The following is a 20,065-nucleotide window of genomic DNA, read 5'->3' as shown; positions in this document are numbered from 1 at the left end:
AACTCCCCCTCCAAGTCACAATGATCTTCAAATAAGTTATGATATAAGCCACCAAAAAATATCATGTAACAACCCAAATTTTAAGATTCGTAAAACCACTTGATCGAGAAAATACTAGAAGTCGGAGATATAACAAGGCCTTAGAAGAGCTCGACGAAGAAATGCTACTGTAAAGGATACTTCTCTGTAAAAGCTTTAGAAGAGCTCGATGAAGAACTGCTACTGTAAAAGCTACCTTCATAATTCTACCACAAGCTTTATCAAAAATCTTCAAATTTGAAAAGTCACAAATCCAATTTCGAATGACCATACCAAATTCTCCCCCGATTTATAATAAAAAACGTGATTATAAAACCTTCAAATGGTCATGAGAATGATCTTGAATGGATAAATAAGTAGTGTGCTCCCCCGCGACAAAATGATATAAACAATGAAGTTTAAAATCCGAAAGAGCCGAAAAAATTTGACGTTATTGCGAAAAACGACTTTCCGAACTGCCAAGAGTTGATGGAATCCTTATTTTTCTGTTCACGAAAAAATATGTGCAACAAAATCGAAAGCTGTTCACCAGCCCTTAAATTTGCAAACTTTTCAAAATATTGGGCAGAATCTGTCACTTTCCTGAAAGTCAGGGGATTGAAATAGTAACACTGCATCATTTTCCCTTTAATTTGTAACAAATTCGGAATTTGAACAAAAGCTGTTATGTTGATGAAGATACAGGGACCAAATCTGTACATTGCAGTCATCTTCCCAATTTGAACGAATAAAAGCGAACAACAACGATACGTGAAACACGACCTCCGATTCCAAATCCACGAGAAAATGAAAACTGATTCCGAGTTCAAACAAAATTCCGAACTCCGATCAACTTTTCCGATTCCGAGTAACCCACTCGTTCTGAATCAAGCCATACCACTTCACAATTCCGAAACCAATTTCCGAGATCGGAAATTTGGTCTAATTCCGAGAGAAAGTTCTGAACAGATGGTCCAATTGATTTAAGTTCTGATTGCGAGACTCGCTTGACAACAAGATTCCAAATACAAAATCATTTCCGATCGGAAAACTGACTTCCGATTCCTAACAGTCCACATAACAATACTGAATTATGTTCTAGTTCCATCCAAAAGAAATTCCGATACCGATTTCATAGATTCCAACTCGACAGTAATTCCGAATATGGTTCAAGTACCGAACAATTCCACATCGTTTCCATCTTCCTGATTTCAAATGGTTCTGATTTTGACTTTTTCTGGTGTGACCATCCAAATCGAGATATAATTCAGTTCATTCGTTCGTCATTTATTCATCATAAGACTTCAAAGTTTGCATTAAATAAACACAAAATCGATTCTCCACAGATCGATTTCACTCAAAGATCAACAGAAATTTTCAAGTTCGACACGAATCAAATTAATAATCATGAAATCAAATCGACTATAAGAACAGGAACGAGAAAATTGATGAAAAAAGATGATATTGGATTAAAACTAACAAAAATCGATTCTTGAGAATTGATGTACACACGTTGAAAACCATTAACCTCAGACGATTAACAAAAAATCATCGATTGTAGATTTAGAACTGAATACTGAATGAACGATATCAAATTCAAGTGACGCATACAGGAACTCGTGATATAACATTAGGGCAAAAAAATATGGATCATGAATAGTAAAGGATCGAACCAATGGCCCAAAACAAATGAAAAATGATCTGAAATAATGGAATAATATTGAATTAAATAATTGATTAGATCCAACAATGAATAAGAATGAAATTACGAGATGGATTAAAAAAAATACACAGATGAACAGTAGAAAATACCATAGATCTTCATGAACAGTAGAACGAACAAGAATCTTGATTCCAAACCGCCAAAACACCAAAAAGCTTCAATAACTTGTGTAGAAAATCATCAAATCAAGAACCGATACTTCAAAGATCAATTAGATCTTCAAAGACCCGCTCTGATACCACTTGTTAGGATTAAAACCCTAATTGTGATTTGATGAACAAGATGCGGAAAATAAGAACAAACACAATAAAGAAGATATGTCGAATGATCACTCGATTTATTCAAAACATGATTACACTTTCAGAATAGACTAAAAAATCTAACTCTACATAAGAAACCTCACAATGTTTGGCGGCTACATTTTGCATCACTCTTAACCCTAATTATGAATAATACATGACTATTTATAAGGAAAACACAAGTCTTCGGCTTTTAAACTACACTTCATCAAGGGGGCCCATTGTCATAATTCATTGAGTACTTTGAAACCCTACAAACAAACATTGTTGCTCATGGTTCGATCATTATGCACATACGAGCTATTGTTTATGCAACCTAGTTTTCTCATTTTAGCAACGAACTAAAGTTTATACACGTGTATACTCATTTTAGCAACGAACTACAATTTATTCAAACTTGTTACTCATTTTAACAACGAACTTCCATTTATGGAAACTTTTATCAGTGTTCTGATTTTCATGATTTGAAACCATGTGATGCTATAAACCTGTGAACTCATCAACTATTTCGATAGTTGACCGCTCATTTTACATGCTTTTTCAGGAACTCGTCTATAAGAGGCACCTAGAGACACATCATGTGTAGGAGCATTCACATGTGTTATTTTTCAAATACATTGGAATTTATTTTAAAAAATTGTTCAAACTCATTGTAAATTGTAACATTTTTAATACTAGGTTTGGTATTGTCTTTTAACTTTTGCTATGAGACCCTAAGTACTGTCGTGCCCCGTATTTCTGCTTTAGCATGGCGTGACAGTCGAATACAATATTCTGAACTAGGCTACCTTCTTAACCCAAGAATACACTTATTCTTTAAAAATATAGCTTGGACAGCCGACTACATTCACATGAATGTCAAATACAATATTTCGACCTTGGCTACCTACTTAGTCCAAGAATACACTTATTCTTTAAAAAATGTAGATAAGCCAGCTGACTACATTCACATGAAGGTCAAATATATAATTCCGACCTAGGCTACCTGCTTTGCCCAAGAATACACTTGCTCTTAAAAAAATGTAGATTGGCCAGCCGACTACAATCACATGATGGTCGAATACAATATTCTAACATAGGCTAGCTACTTTAGCTCAAGAATACACTTATTGTTTAAAAAATGTAGCTTGGTCTTCCGACTACATTCACATGAAGGTCGATTACAATATTTCAACCTAGGCTACCTGTTTAGCCCAAGAATACATTTATTCTTTCACAATTGTAGCTCGGCTAGCTGACTACATTTATATGAAGGTTGATTATAATAATCCGACCTAGACTACATGCTTAGCCCAAAAAAAACACTTATTTCTTAAAAAATGTAGCTCGATCATGAAAGGATTTTTAAATTATGTTTTAATCAATCATATGTACAATCAGAGTAAGATTGACATAGTGATTTAAATAAGATCAGGTTTCAGCTCAATTACTTTCGGAATGCGTACCAGAGGTATTGCTATGAGAGAGAAAGCTCAGAGTATACAAGTACGCAAAAGTTACAAACCTCTACTGTACTTAACCTATTTATAGGATACTCACAGAAACAAAAAAATTCTAGGACTTGACATTACGTTGTGAATCTCTAAAGTGTTTAGAATAATAAATTACATAACGAAGTCTTGTTGACCTTTGATATTTACACACTATTCGACATCTAAGACACTACATAAGGTTCGTCATCTCACAACTATGACATCCCAAAAATTAAGGCAAAATTTTCATATTTAGGAAGCATTCAAAAATCCATTCATTTTACCAAACCATTTCTCAAAAGTCACTATCGTGAATCAGAGTATCCGAAAATCTAAAACACCTAAAACCTAGGATGATGTGCAGGATCAAGCCCTCGACTTTCCCCTATCCTCTGAAGTACCTGAAACCATACCAATCAAACTGTAAGATAAAGCTTAGTGAGTCCCCCCAAAATACCATAGACAACCAAACAGATAATAGTATGAAAATATGATCCTTCGGCCTAACTGGACCGCCTCGTAGGGCCTACAACCTATCTGGACTGCTCTCTACGCCTTCGGCCTAACTGGACCGCCTCATAGGGCCTACATCCTATCTAGACCGCCCCAGGTATCTTGGACTTCAACACAAAGCAGTACCACCTCACAATAACCACAATATATCGACGTATACAACATATAAATATAAGCACATATCTAGCAAATACAAATACCATACTGGTCTACCAATCTATCATATAACCAACATAACATCATCCTATATACTAGGATATATAACCTAGTAGGCCGACATTGCTTCCTTCGACCCACGTGTACAGTGAGGAAACTCACCTCACAATATGCAAATAGTTAAACAGATCACTGATCCAAATACTGCCTCTACATATCACCAAAAGAAATAACATGGACCCCATCTCAAAATACTATTTAAATTTCCCAAAATTCCCTCAAGTCGAACTTGGTCAAGTCCTGGTCAAAGTTCAAATTCAAATGTCAAACAGTCAACACAGGCTAAGTACATTGTGCGTACTCTATCACTATGCATGACATAGTGGACCCCTTTCTAGATTCTAGGGCCTTTGCCCGGTACGCGCTGTGTACCACTAGGTATGCCCAACATACTCAAGCTAGAAGTAAACCTTCCTATTAAGTACTTAACTCCTTTAGACCTTACGACCATGACTCAGAATTAATACCAAATGCCTTCATAAATCATAAAGTGTCCAACTTTATGACCTTGCATGGCTAGAAGGATCTTAAATCCAAAACACTAACTTATTACAAGCTCTTAAACCCTAAAACTTATGCATGTGTTAAAGGAAAGGATCAAGGTCACATTTTTATTACCATAAACACTCCAAAACATCTTAAAGGACAGTTATTTGGTCTAGAGCAGGCCATACTCATATATACCAAGATTATGGGAACAAAAGGCACAAAAACTTAAGAACTAGCAAGATCTAATGATGTATTCATCATGTTCATAACTTTGTATGTAACGCCTGCTTCCTGGTACGCATTTAAATTACATTTTATTCATTTTTTGTAGAGAAAATCGACGAGTTGGGAGCCCAAACTCGTCGAGTAGAAACCAGAATTGACACGGATGGCTTGTGGACCAAGATCTGGGTCCTAAGGAGTTAGGGTTTGAGCTAAACCCATTAAGTAAAGGTATTAACGAGTAAAGTTGGAAACCTTACCCTTAAAAGGGTATTTTCAGTGTATATGAGAAGCATGAAGCTTAGATCTAAAGAGTAGGGGCTTAATCCATTAAGATGGCCGAAACAGACTGAGGAACCAGTCGAGTCCATAGAGGAACTCGACGAGTTGAGCCGATTTGTCCCGATTCTAAATAAGGTAGAAATCAACGAGTCTAAGGAGGGACTTGACGAGTTGACTCACTTTATCACAACTATGAGTAGCAAGGGAACTCGACGAGTCAGGGGGATGACTCGACGAGTTGAGGCAACTCGGAGTGTTGACTTTGATTTTGACTGTGATGGGTTTTGGGCACTACAACATTCCTATGGTGTACATGCAAACCCTAAAGCTTTGGATCTAGTTTGTCTAATGAACATGCAATAATCATCCAAAGCCATAAACGCTAGATCTAGCATGTGACAATCGATATCAACATAAGAATAGGGTTTAGATCTTACCTCTGATTGTTATGTAGTAATAACAATTTATTCCTTCTTGTAATTGACTTCTGAAAGCTTAGAGTCACAAGTGTCACTCCTCTAATGGCTCACAAACACCAAGAGCAAGAGGATGAAGAAGGAGAAGAGGAGAGGCACCCAAAAACGTCTAGAAACCCTAAGGAAACTCTTAGCCGCGTTTTTGGTGCCCTAGGGGTCTTTAAATAGTGAGGCTATTAGGGTTATCTAACAAGGAAACCCTAATTTGACTGCTTAGGCCCTAAGCAGCCCATGGACTCCCTCCGTAGAGGCCTTGGATGATTTCTAATGGATTTATAAATTACAATTTTAATTAAATTAAACATAAACCATGTCATTATGGATTTATTAACTCTCTTTTAATTATACTTTTAATTAAATTAATAAAACCATAAGGGTGTAATTTGAACTTTTCAAAAACTAGGGTTTTAGAATTTAAAATTTCAAAAATTAAACTTTTAATCAAAAATTTAAATTCCAAAACTTGAGGGCAGGTTTTGAAACATTTCAAAAAACATTTGGGTTTAGAATTTAAATATTTCAAAAATTAAACTTTTAATCAAAATTTAAATTCCAAAACTTGAGGGCAAGTTTTTGAAACTTTTCAAAACATTATTACGAACATTCTAGATCAACTTACAAATAATAACAATTAAACAATTAATTGGTGATTATCTAAATATGATCTAATTCAATTTCTTGCAAGATAATCTATCAAATAATTCAAATAAATCAAGTTTATCACATAAGGCAATGATTATCTAGTTAATTTGACAATTATCTTCTATTCTAGCAAGGATAATCAATTCCAAACATAAAAAATCGAATTTTAAGAGTTAAAAACTTTTTTGGTAACTTATCCAAGCCAAATCAGCAAAAAATCCCGAAGATACCTCTGTCTGACCCTTGGATTCACCGAGTCAGGGACTGGACACGCCGAGTCGGCCAGTCAGATAGCAAGAAAAAGGATTTTCATCCAAAGAATGATCAAATATGCAACAAATTCATCAACAAACAGCCCTAGTCTCTGATACCACTGATGTGTTTTGGGCACTAAACATTCCTATGGTGTACATGCAAACCCTAAAGATTTGGATCTAGTTTGTCTAATGAACATGCAATAATCATCCAAAGCCATAAACCCTAGATCTAGCATGTGATAATCGATATCAACATAAGAATAGGGTTTAGATCTTAACTTTGATTGTTATGTAGTAATAACAACCTATTCCTTCTTGTAATTGACTTCTGAAAGCTTAGAGTCACAAGTGTCACTCCTCTAATGGCTCACAAACACCAAGAGCAAGAGGATGAAGAAGGAGAAGAGGAGAGGCACCCAAAAACGTCTAGAAACCCTAAGGAAACTCTTAGCCACGTTTTTGGTGCCCTAGGGGTCCTTAAATAGTGAGGCTATTAGGGTTATCTAACAAGGAAACCCTAATTTTACTGCTTAGGCCCTAAGCAGCCCATGGACTCCCTCCTTAGAGGCCTTGGACGATTTCTAATGGGTTTCCCCATAGAATTCGTCCACTCCTCTAATATGGAGTCCGTTAGCCCAATATTCAACTATCACACAATTGATAGTTCTAGTCCCCTGAGTTTAATTAATCTCTTTTAGCCACAAAACTAATTCTTAATTAATTATTGACTAATATTAATTAAACAATATGATTTCTCCTTTAATATATTATTCTCATAATATATTAATAAATCATAATTAATCCTCTCTCTCCATAATTCATCCTATCAAGTTGCTTTGGTGCAGGCAACCCAAAAGGACCATGCATCATCGGGTCAAGTACATACCAAAATAGTTATTGACTTAGACACTAATCCAACAGTCTGCCACTTGGATAAGTCTAATAACTATTCTGCGTATGACATCAGATCCTGATCCGCAATCGTAGCTTTCAAAAGCCGCTGTCAACTCTGATCTTATCAGAAGCGTGTCCTTTAGATAAGGGATCATATATTCCTCCATTCTAGATATCGTATAGACATGAAACATGGATTTAAATCATTCTCTCAGTCTATGTGTTGTTTCCCGATTTGCGATTTATGACGACTGACAACAGACTACAATTAAACACATCAACTTAGTCCCGGCTTGGCCAAGCGCTTAGGGTGTCATTACTAAATCATCGAGGGGCCCACAGATATCGCTTTTATCCCACTTTGGGTAAAAGGAATGGATAAACTTCGACTCAATGCTCGCTTGCACTCACTCACCGAATCACACACAACAATACGTTTTATAACACCAAGTTACTGGTGCGTTTACATATTATCAATGTGTAACCGACTCGCAAGATACAACTCACACATCTCGGTTTCAAGAATATAAGATATTATCGTCTCACCAATCACTCGTGATAAAATCCATGAAGCGATCCAAGTGAGCGTGGGTTTATTCCAATACTCTAATCTTATAGCAGTACTCATGAACCCTGCAGCAAACTTTTGCTATTTCTAAAAACACTCTAGACAATCTACAGTCAGATTCATGACAGTATTCTTTCATTCCTACTTCCAAAGAATGAGCGACTGTGGAGGGTTTGAATAATCTTATTATTCGGGAAGTCAAAACATGCAAAATGAAACACAAGAATAATACTAATCTTATATGGCCCCAAACTTTTGAGTATAAATAAAACACTTTTATTTAATCACCATATTGATTACTCATTATTTGTTGTTTCGGGTAATCAACTTCTTACTTGAATTATAACGACAATTGTCCCATGCTCTTAGCACGCACACTATGTTTACTTATGGTCCTTACTTTGTGAAATAGTATAATTGAATAACATTTTCAATCACACTCATTTCATAATTCCCAATCCTTACCACAAGTGTGAGAATACCAAATTCTTGCCACTTATAGAATATGTTAGATTCTAACATTTTATGCAATGGTTCTTTCGTAATATCACGGCACAAAAGTCACCAAGACTCGGTCAATGAAATTACAAAATGCTCTATTGGAGATTGTTACAAGACAATTCCATAGATGTGAAGTCTCACATTCAAAGTACATTCCTTTGAACATCCTTCTTGCATAAAAGTTTCTAATCTAGACATAGATCCTTAACGTCCAACTCCCAATAAGGAAACATTTCCATATTTTCCATATGACAACTCATTATTAATAGAATCATATCTAATAATAATAATGTCAATATGGTCCTTCCATTACTATACTTCCAACTGTTCACAAGCGACCAATCCTTGGCGAACCTTAGATTATCCTTGACAGTTGTTTAACTAATTCAGTCAAATCCGATTCTAGTCCTCTTTCCCTCTTAATGCCCTAGGTATTTGGAAAATTTTAGAACGGTCGAATATTACAACGACATGATACTTTACCAGTCTTTTGCTATAATATTTTTATTTCTATTTGCCATGTTCTCACGATTCGAACTATGAAGAGGGATGTCGTAATCATAATCGAGTGTGAGAACGCAACAATTATTTCCATATATAGAATTCTCTTACGTTGAATCCTTTCAACATAACATTCATATATCTTTTTGACTAATTTTGATCAAAATTTATCGATCTAAACCTTTAGATCTGAAACGAAGTATAATATTCTCTCCCTTAATGATAGCAAAACAACTTTTCAACCTATGCAACGTTGCAAAGTGAAACTTTTGTTTTCTATAATTAATATTGCTAACTTGCAATAATAATCATGCTCCCACTAACATGATGATTATATTCATACCAGCATAACATTTATGTTCCCACTAGCTTTGACACGTATTTAGAAAAACAGTTGGACTTCTAAAAGAAAATACTTATTGACTTTCCAAAGTTCATATTTCCAATACGATGTGCTTCGATAAGCCTTTATCTAAGCTTCTCAAATTCACACACCTTTCCTTAGATAGCTCACATGTGTGTCTAAACTAATTCATAACTTATATTACTAAGTCCTAAATGTTCAGACTAATTGCCAAATTTTACAATTTGAACTATGAAGAGGGATGTTGTAATCATAATCGAATTCGAGAATGCAATTTACATAATCGCTATCTCCTTAAAATCTCTCTTAGTGAAAGTGTTTCCTCACAATCATTTTCATGAAGGAGAGAAACCTTATGACACTTAGATTTTATGGTGCATGTGTTCTATCCATGCAAATTTGTCATAAGCATAATCGTAAGGTAATGTCTGTGACAAATTCAAACTCTTATGGACAAAACTTGTTCATTCTTAATTTCTTGCCATCAAGGGTCCCACCATTGCTTCGCAGTTATTTAGCAGCTCACCTATGCCAGTCAATGTACGTTCATTGATCAAGGTGTCTGCCCTTATGCATTCAATTGAGAACTCGTAGAACTCATATGCATAATCACTCAACTGGATTGGCACAGAAATAAAATTTTGTCAACACGATAGGTTACAATCCTCAAGTCGTGTGCTAGTGTTTAATAGGTTTACTTCTTGATTTGTTCTTGAAACTTTTCAAGATCTTTAGACTCCCACTGACCTCTTGACATATTAGATTCTCTTATCAAGAAACATTTCTTGACAAAACAAATATCCAAGAGTTAGTGTGTGTCTATATCAAGACAAAACTACGTGCAATTTGGTACTGGTTGGTCTTTGTCTTATCCAAGACATCACAACTTACCAAAATGTGCAAATGTAAGAACATTCCTACTTAAGATTTTGTCACTCAAGTCACAATCTTGGAGTTTGACTCTAAGACTTGATTTTGGAACGAAGTACGATTCATCTTATTGTCCTAACCATTTTGACAATTCTCGACTCCTCTTCTTAGCCATACTAGTGCACTAAGGTGTCCTTAGAGGATGAATTGTAATATGGTTCTTAAGACGATCATAAACATGATACAAAGTACTCTCCCTTCTTCTTAGATTGGAGAAACTCTTATCTTTCTTGCCTATTTGATTCTTCTTATTCGTTCTGCCATTCATTGAAACATTTCAATGATTCAGAATCATACTTAATCTTTTAAGTATAATCATATGTACTAATCTTTTAGCAAATCATGACGATCATTTTATCGTTCTTTGTGGTGGACTTGACTAGTGCACAACATTGTGTACTAGATCTCATTATCCTTCACTTGACTCACATACTTATGTGAACAAGGAATTAGTCTCAATTTTCCATATATGAAGGTTCTCATTCGTCACACAATACCAGTTGCATGATTCCATGTTTCTGTCCAATTGAAACTTGGGTGATGAGAATCTTTCCTCATTTGGTAAATTTCTGACATTACCACAAATAACATAACTAAGAATAGAATCCATTCACAATCTTGCTAACAATGGAACCATTCAAACACTAATTTTCATAAAATCCATCGCAAGGAAACATAAATAAGATAAATCAAAATTTATTTTATTGCGGAAAAATATTGTCCTTACAATGCGATTACTAATGAAAACTATGTAAATATTACTTAGCAATCTATCCTAACTCTAAAGTAGTAGCTTAAATATCTGATCCTTGAATCATGCGATCGAAATCCATTTCTTCGCGATCAGACTCAGCTTGCTCCTTCCTTTAAGCTTCCTTTCCTTTCTTCGATCTTTTAAAACATCAAAATGCAATCTTATCACATCATGTATTAAGAATCTCCAAATAGGAACTTAATAGAGTTAGATAGTGGATTTTACCTGAAGCAGAGTCATACATCTTGACTCTCCCATCTCTTAGATCTCTCAGGTAGTCAGGGCAGCTTCATAACCAATGTCCCTTCTTTTGACAGTAGAAACTTATGGACTCTCTGGAATGGCACACGGGACTATCTCAGACTCAGCCTTTCTCTTGCGTAGAGAAAACTTTTCTGGACTTCCAATGTTACCATTGCCCATAGAGGGTTGGGATATTGATTTACCAGACAAATTTGCTGACCAGTGCGCCAAATCATTTCTGATTCAGCAGCAATAAGCAAATAAGTCAAATCAGTAAGGGTCATGTCGTGGTCCATCGTATAGTACTCTCTAACGAACTTACCATATGATTCGGTAAGTGACTGAATAACCAAGTCAACAGCCAACTTCCTTTTAAACATCGACACCCAACAATCCCAATCTATCAATATGTAACCTTTTATCCAAGACATGAGCACATATAGACTTTCCATTTTCGTGTCTTTTGCCAATAGGGCTTGAGTGACCTTGAACTTTTCAAGTCTTAGAACATGTGGGTCAGGGAGAATTATTGGAGGAGGTGGAGGAAATGAAGCATGATTTCCATTTCCACAATACAATCGTGGAACATCATCTTCACGTGGAAAACTTTTTCCAACGGATTTAAGAAGACCATAGTTGTCAGACTTTAACATCTATGAAACAGGAGAAAATTCAAGTTTAGTTGATTGAGTCCTTAATAAAACACCCAAATGAGATATTAAGGCTAGGACCCAACACAATATCCTACAAATTGGAAGAGGGATGCCGTAATCCAACTCGCAGAAGATTTGAAGGTAGGTAAATGACGATTTACCAATTTCCATCATGAAAAACGAAAAGAAGGTTAAGTTTTAAATGAATTGAAACTCCTAGATCTTTTGAGATTCATTGAACTTTTCAATGTCATGTTTAATATCGATTATACCCTTCATTTGTGACTGGGATGCCGAGGATCACAAATAAGGTGTGAATAACCATGCGAATGTACGTGGTGCACTCAATGTTACAGTCACCTAATAGACGTGTCGGTTAACCACACACACTCCATCGATCTATGACAAACATCGAGTCACCCTTCGCTACCAATGCCAAACCCAACTTAGTGTGCCGGTTAACCACACACGCTCCACTAATTGTCTTGACAAGGGTACAAAGTGTAATTCCATGGAATTGCATCGATTTCACTTTTTCCTAAAGTAACTAAGATTTGGGAATTTAGTAAAACATTTAGTTACTTTAATATTCATTATACTTTTAATGAGGAGAGGGTATGCTCTATCCTACCCGTTCGGCTAACGACCTTCCACCAATCAAGGAAGCGGTCGGTGAGAGTGGACACCCATTAAACGACCATTTTATAGGCCATAACCTTATACCCCCCTTATAGATCGGCTTCGTGAATGAGGCCTACTAACGGTAAGACTAGCAGTTTAAGTTATACATATATAATATTAGACTTTTAATGTTATATAGTATAGGGTGTATTTTACACTTTTAAAATACTAGGTGGTTTAATTTTATAAATTACACTTTTAATTAAATTAAACATAAACCATGTCATTATGGATTTATTAACTCTCTTTTAATTATACTTTTAATTAAATTAATAAAACCATAAGGGTGTAATTTGAACTTTTCAAAAACTAGAGTTTTAGAATTTAAAATTTCAAAAATTAAACTTTTAATCAAAAATTTAAATTCCAAAACTTGAGGGCATGTTTTGAAACATTTCAAAAAACATTTGGGTTTAGAATTTAAATATTTCAAAAATTAAACTTTTAATCAAAATTTAAATTCCAAAACTTGAGGGCAAATTTTTGAAACTTTTCAAAACATTATTACGAACATAAGGAAATTCAAATAAATCAAGTAATTCAAATAAATCAAGTTTATCACATAAGGAAATGATTATCTAGTTAATTTGACAATTATCTTCTTTTCTAGCAAGGATAATCAATACCAAACATAAAAAATCGAATTTTAAGAGTTAAAAACGTTTTTGGTAACTTATCCAAGCCAAATCAGCAAAAAATCCCGAAAATACCTCTGTCTGACCCTTGGATTCGCCGAGTCAAGGACTGGACTCGCCGAGTCGGCCAGTCAGATAGCAAGAAAAACGATTTTCAGCCAAAGAATGATCAAATATGCAACAAATTCATCAACAAACAGCCCTAGTCTCTGATACCACTGATGTGTTTTGGGCACTACAACATTCCTATGGTGTACATGCAAACCCTAAAGATTTGGATCTAGTTTGTCTAATGAACATGCAATAATCATCCAAAGCCATAAACCCTAGATCTAGCATATGATAATCGATATCAACATAAGAATAGGGTTTAGATCTTACCTTTGATTGTTATGTAGTAATAACAATCTATTCCTTCTTGTAATTGACTTCTGAAAGCTTAGAGTCACAAGTGTCACTCCTCTAATGGCTCACAAACACCAAGAGCAAGAGGATGAATAAGGAGAAGAGGAGAGGCACCCAAAAACGTCTAGAAACCCTAAGGAAACTCTTAGCCACGTTTTTGGTGCCCTAGGGGTCCTTAAATAGTGAGGCTATTAGGGTTATCTAACAAGGAAACCCTAATTTGACTGCTTAGGCCCTAAGCAGCCCATGGACTCCCTCCTTAGAGGCCTTGGACGATTTCTAATGGGTTTCCCCATAGAATTCGTCCACTCCTCTAATATGGAGTCCATTAGCCCAGTATTCAACTATCACACAATTGATAGTTCTAGTCCCCTAAGTTTAATTAATCTCTTTTAGCCACAAAATTAATTCTTAATTAATTATTGACTAATATTAATTAAACAATATGATTTCTCCTTTAATATATTATTCTCATAATATATTAATAAATCATAATTAATCCTCTTTCTCCATAATTCATCCTATCAAGTTGCTTTGGTAAAGGCAACCCAAAAGGACCATGCACCATCGGGTCAAGTACATACCAAAATAGTTAGACACTAATCCAACAGACTGAGCGTTGACTTTGACCAAGGTTGATCCGTGAGGGGTTCTTGATGTAAGGAATGGTATCTAAGGGGTTGTTTGTATAGGGCGTGAGTAGTGCCAGTTGTGGGAGCAGAGACGTTCAGCTACTTCACTCGACATTTAAGGTGGGTTTCCTCCTGTATGAACGGGTCGAAGGAACCAATTCCGGCCCATATATGTATGCTAGTATGTTCCGGACTTAGGTCCAATGTCGGTGTTAGCTCGAGGTAGCTTATATGTTTTCGGACTTCGGTCCGATAGCGGGGAAAGCCCGAGGAATGTTTGTATGCTTGATGTCTTCGTGATTATTGCATGTGTTTGTTTATATGTTCTGGGCTATGGTCCGATGTCGGGGCAAGCCCGAGGAATGTTTAGCTGATATGTTATGGTATATATTACCGGATTTCGGTCCGATGTCGGGGAAATCCCGAGGAATGTTTAGCTTATATGTTATGTTATATGTTACCGGACTTCCGTCCGATGTCGGGGCAAGACAGAGGAATTTTTATATGTTTATGTTATATGCTTTGTTGATATGTTTATATGTATAACGGACTTCGGTCCGATGCCGGGCGGGGCCCGATGCCGGACTTCGGTCCGATGCAGGGCGGGGCCCGATACCGGATTCGTTTGATTTCGGGCGGGGGCCGATGTAGCGGGCAAGGCCCAATGTATGTTATTATGTAATTATGTGTATGGTATGTGGTAGTTTGGGGAGACTCACTAAGCTTCGTGCTTACAGTTTTTACTTTTGGTTTCAGGTGCTTCCGCTAGTAAGGGGAAGAGCTCGGGATAACTGCATTACACACACCACAACGTTTAGCCTAGGATGATTCACTATGATATTTGGACATGTGATTTTGATACAGTGTTTTGATATGATGTTTTTAGATATTATCACTTATGTTTTTATGAGATGATTTGGATCACTACACTTTATTTATAAATTAAAAACAAAATTTTTGGACCGTATTTTTGGGATGTTTCAAGTTGGTATCAGAGCCTTAGTTTGAGGGATTCGGGCACACTCTCGGGTGTGTCTGGACTGAAACTAAGGACTTGGTAAGAAAAAATTCAAAAGAAAATCATTTTTCTAAAAAGAATCTTGAAAAGAATTTTGAAAAGAAAAAAGAACTTTGAAAAGAGAAAATGGTATGGTGCATGCAATCAGCCGAGCTCAAGTAAGTACTCTCAAATTACCCATACAAGTTTATGTTATGATATGCTTATGAGAATTGCATGCTAGATTAGAGATAAGGATCTAGGAAGGATGCCTTATGTGCCTGTTATATGTGTATGAGCTTTATGAATTGCATGCTAGTACTGATTAGTCAGTGATATGATGGCCTGATTAGGATATACTTGATTATGTTTACTCAATGCTCGAATGTTGCTTGCTTTGTGCTTTTAGGAGTTCTAGTTATCTTCAACAAACTGGTAAACGAATATGTTAAGTTACATATTGCGAGGACTAAATAATTTCAGAAGGTTAGGTTTAGCCTTATTTCGCAGCTCTCGTTTGAGTCTAACCGTTGTAGGGTAGGACCTCTCATTTGAAGAATTATTTGGTATTAGTGATATGTAATGGTATTCGCGAGCTAGTTAGGGGGAGATAGTAGGGACTTCTTATGCAGCTGATGGCGGAGAGTGGGTTGGGGATTACCCTAGGGCAAGCCTAGGATGAGATTAGCGTGAGAACAGCAATAGCAGTAGAAGGGACTTGGTGGAGTCAAAGCAGTTCTTGAGGAAAGTGCAGATAGATGTGGAAGGTAGTATGGGCCCGTACTACTGAAAGCAGAGGATCCGTACTCGAATCAAAGAAGGCTGATATGAATTCAGGGAACTTGTAGTATATGTGATCCCTCGAGATATGATGAGTATTCTGATGTTTGTTATGGTGTGTTTTTCAATATGGTGACACTACGCACTAGACCAGTAGGAAGTTCAGGTGCCGGTGAGGGATCAGGCTTGGGCTCTGGAGCCGGGCAACTAGATGACCAGATGAGGGAGTTCATCTCATCTGAGATCACGCGCAACATTTTAGACCAGACTCCTGTGATCTTCGGTACGATCAAGGAGGGCATCTTAGAGCTTTTGGATGAGAGACTGAGTGCATTCCGCACCGAGGTGGCGGCCATGATGGGGTGGCGCATGCTGACGTTCAGGGAGTTCTCAGCTTGCAGAGCTCCAGACTACCATGGGGCTCGGGACCCCATTGCTAGCAGCAGATGGTTGGCTGATGTCGCCAACGCCTTCCGTACGAACCGGTGTCCCGAGGGGGAAAAGGTCCGACTGGCTTCCTCTCTTCTGAAGGACAGAGCACGAGACTAGTAGGAGGAGGTCGGACATGCCATTGGATATGATTCAGCTCTAGATGCGATGACGTGGAGTGATTTTTTGGCCAGGTTCAGGGCCGAGTTTGTACCTGTGATTGAGTTGCAGTAGCTTACTAGGGAGTTCGAGGATCTCCAGAAGACGACTGAGTCGGTGACCGAGATCACCACCATGTTCAGGGAGAGGGCCCTTCTCGTTCTGCAGTACGTGGAAGACGGGGAGATGAAAAAGGCCCGATATCATGAGTTGCTGCGGAGTGATATCCGCCAGTTTGTGATCCAATCCAGCTGCAATACGCTGGAGGATATTATTCCTAGGGCTCGAGAGAGAGAGTTGGATTTGGAGATGGAAACGAAGATGAAACCCAGGAGTCAGCAGGGTCGCAGCCGTTGTGGCAAATGTGGCAAGTTGCACGAGGGGACGTGCAGGGCAGGGAGTTCAGGCTGCTTTAAGTGCGGCCGAAATGGTCATGTGAGCAGAGATTGTACAGCTACTACCACCACCACGACAGTATCAGATCTGATTTGCTTTCAGTTCAATCAGAGGGGACACAAGCGGTCCCGGTGACCGAGTTTAGCAGCAGCAGGACAGGTGGCAGCACCCTCTCCTGCTACGTTGAGGATTACGGATGGCCGTCAGAGTCGGACAGAGGCGCATGTGGGTAAGAGAAGGGCCTTTCAGTTGACAGCAGAGGAGGCACGCACAGCTCCCGATGTGGTGTCAGGTATGTATCTTCTCTTTGTTTCTTTACTTATATTGATTGTTGTTTATGTTTATGTGTTTCATTATAGGATCGTTCCTTCTGAACGATATCTCTGCTCTGGTATTGTTTGATTCGGGGGCTACCCGATCTTTTGTGTCGCTCACGCTCAACAAGCGATTCGTAGGGGCTCCAGGGGAGCTGGATTGCCTACTTGATGTAGAGATAGCAGATGATAGGACCCTTCGGGTTGCGAGGGTTCACCGAGGATGTACATTGTAGTTGTTCGATGAGCAGTTTTCTGTCGATCTAGTCCCTATTCCCCTGTGAGGGAATAAGGTTATAGTTGGTGTGGACTGGTTGAGCCCTAATGAGGCAGTGATCGACTGCAGCAGCTAGTGAGAGTTCGGACTCCTAGTGGGGGAGGGTTAGTGATTCAGGGCGAGAGGTCGCAGTGTGGACCGACTCTATCTTCAGCACGAGAGCGAGGCGCTACCTTTAGCAGGGTTGCGCAGGTTATGTCGCCTATGTTTTGGATACCTGGGATAAGGGTAAGGTGACAGTGGATGATGTAACGATCGTGAGAGAGTACTCGGACGTATTCCCAGAGAATTTGCATGGGATACCTCCAGAGAGGCAGGTTGAGTTCAGGATTGACCTAGTCCCTGGTGCGGCTCCGATAGCCAAGGCACCATATCGGTTTGCTCCTCTCGAGATGCAGGAGTTGTCTACGCAGCTGCAAGAGCTGTTATACAAGGAATTTATCAGGCCGAGCAGTTCACCGTGGGGAGCCCCGATCCTGTTACTGAAGAAGAAGGACGGGTCACATCGGATGTGGATAGACTACCTGGAGCTGAATAAGGTAACAGTGAAGAACCGTTATCCCCTCCCGAGGATTGATGACTTGTTTGACCAGCTACAGGGTGCATCTTGGTTCTACCAAATTGATCTGCGATCGAGTTACCACCAGATGCGAGTCAAGGACGACGATGTACCGAAGACAGCCTTTCGGACTCGCTATGGTCACTATGAGTTCGTGCTGATGCTGTTTGGGCTCACCAATGCTCCAGCCGCGTTCATGGATCTCATGAATCGCGTGTGCAGGCCGATGTTGGATTGGTCTGTGATAGTCTTCATTGATGACATGTTGGTTTATTCCAAGACTCAGGATCAGCATGAGGAGCACATGAGGGAGGTGCTGGAGACACTGAGGAGGGAGAGACTTTTCGTAAAGTTCTCAAAGTGTGAGTTCTGGTTGCGTGAGGTTAAGTTTCTGGGGCACCTTGTCAAACAGAAGGGTAGTCTGGTCGATCCGGCCAAGATAGAGGTCGTGATGCAGTGGGAGGTTCCGAGGTCTCCAACTTAGATTTGGAGTTTTCTTGGTCTAGCGGGTTATTACCAGAGATTCATCCAGGATTTCTACACGATCGTTGTTCCTTTGACCCGACTGACCAAGAAGTCGGTGACATTCCGCTGGGGGCCTGAGCAGCAGGCAGCCTTCGAGACTCTCAGACAGCGGTTATGCGAGACACTAATTCTGACTTTTCTAGAAGGCGTGGACGACTTCGTGGTTTATTGTGACGCTTCGATCACAGACATGGGTGCGGTATTGATGCAGCAGGGTCACGTGATAGCTTACGCTTCGAGGCAGTTGAAGCCTCATGAGGCGAACTATTCGAAGCATGATTTAGAGCTGAGGGTTGTTGTTTTCGCCCTCAAGATTTGGTGGCATTACCTCTATGGGGTTGGTTGTACCATTTACACGGACCACAAGAGTTTTAGGTACCTCATGGATAAGCCGAATCTGAACATGAGGCAGCGTCGGTGGTTAGATGTGGTAAAGGACTATGACTGTGAGATCCTTTACCACCCTGGCAAGGCCAATATGGTGGTCGATGCTCTAAGCCGCAAGGCAATGGCGGCTCCGATTCGAGACATATGCCTGAGGATGACAGTGATTACTCCATTGTTGGAGCGGATTAGAGAGGCGCGGGTCGAGGGCCTGAAAGAAGAGCACCGGAAGTGCGAGCTGATCATAGGCCAGGTGGCCTCATTCAATTATGACAGTCGTGGGTTGTTGACCCTGCATGGTAGGGTCTGGGTTCCGTACTGGGGTGGAGTATGACAGGTTCTGATGGATGAGGCCCACAAGTCGAGGTTCTCCATCCATCCCGGGGCGACGAAGATGTATCGGGATCTTCGCCCTGATTACTGATGGCCCTGCATGAAGCGGAACGTAGCATGGTATGTGGAGCGGTGCTTGACCTACAGGAAGGTCAAGGTTGAGCACCAGTGACCACACGGCAAGATGCAACCGTTAGACATCCCCGTGTGGAAATGGGAAGATATCACTATGGACTTCATCACGAAGCTTCCCAGGACCACACGTGGAGTAGATTCGATATGGGTCATCGTGGATCGGTTGACGAAGAGTGCTCATTTTATCCCAATCTAGGAGAGTATATCGGCTGAGAAGCTGGCCGAGATCTACGTACGTGAGGTAGTGGCAAGACATGGGGTGCCTGTCTCGGTGGTGTCAGATCGGGATGTCGTTTCACTTCCCGATTCTGGAAGCGGTTTCATGACGAGATGGGTACTCGTCTCCACTTCAGCACCGCTTTCCACCCTTAGACGGATGGGCAGAGCGAGAGGATGATTCAGACTCT

This window comes from Lactuca virosa, chromosome 5, assembly GCF_052849685.1.
Source record: "Lactuca virosa cultivar CGN04683 chromosome 5, Lactuca_virosa_CGN04683_v6, whole genome shotgun sequence".
Lineage (NCBI taxonomy): Eukaryota > Viridiplantae > Streptophyta > Magnoliopsida > Asterales > Asteraceae > Lactuca > Lactuca virosa.
This window is presented reverse-complemented; position numbering follows the sequence as displayed.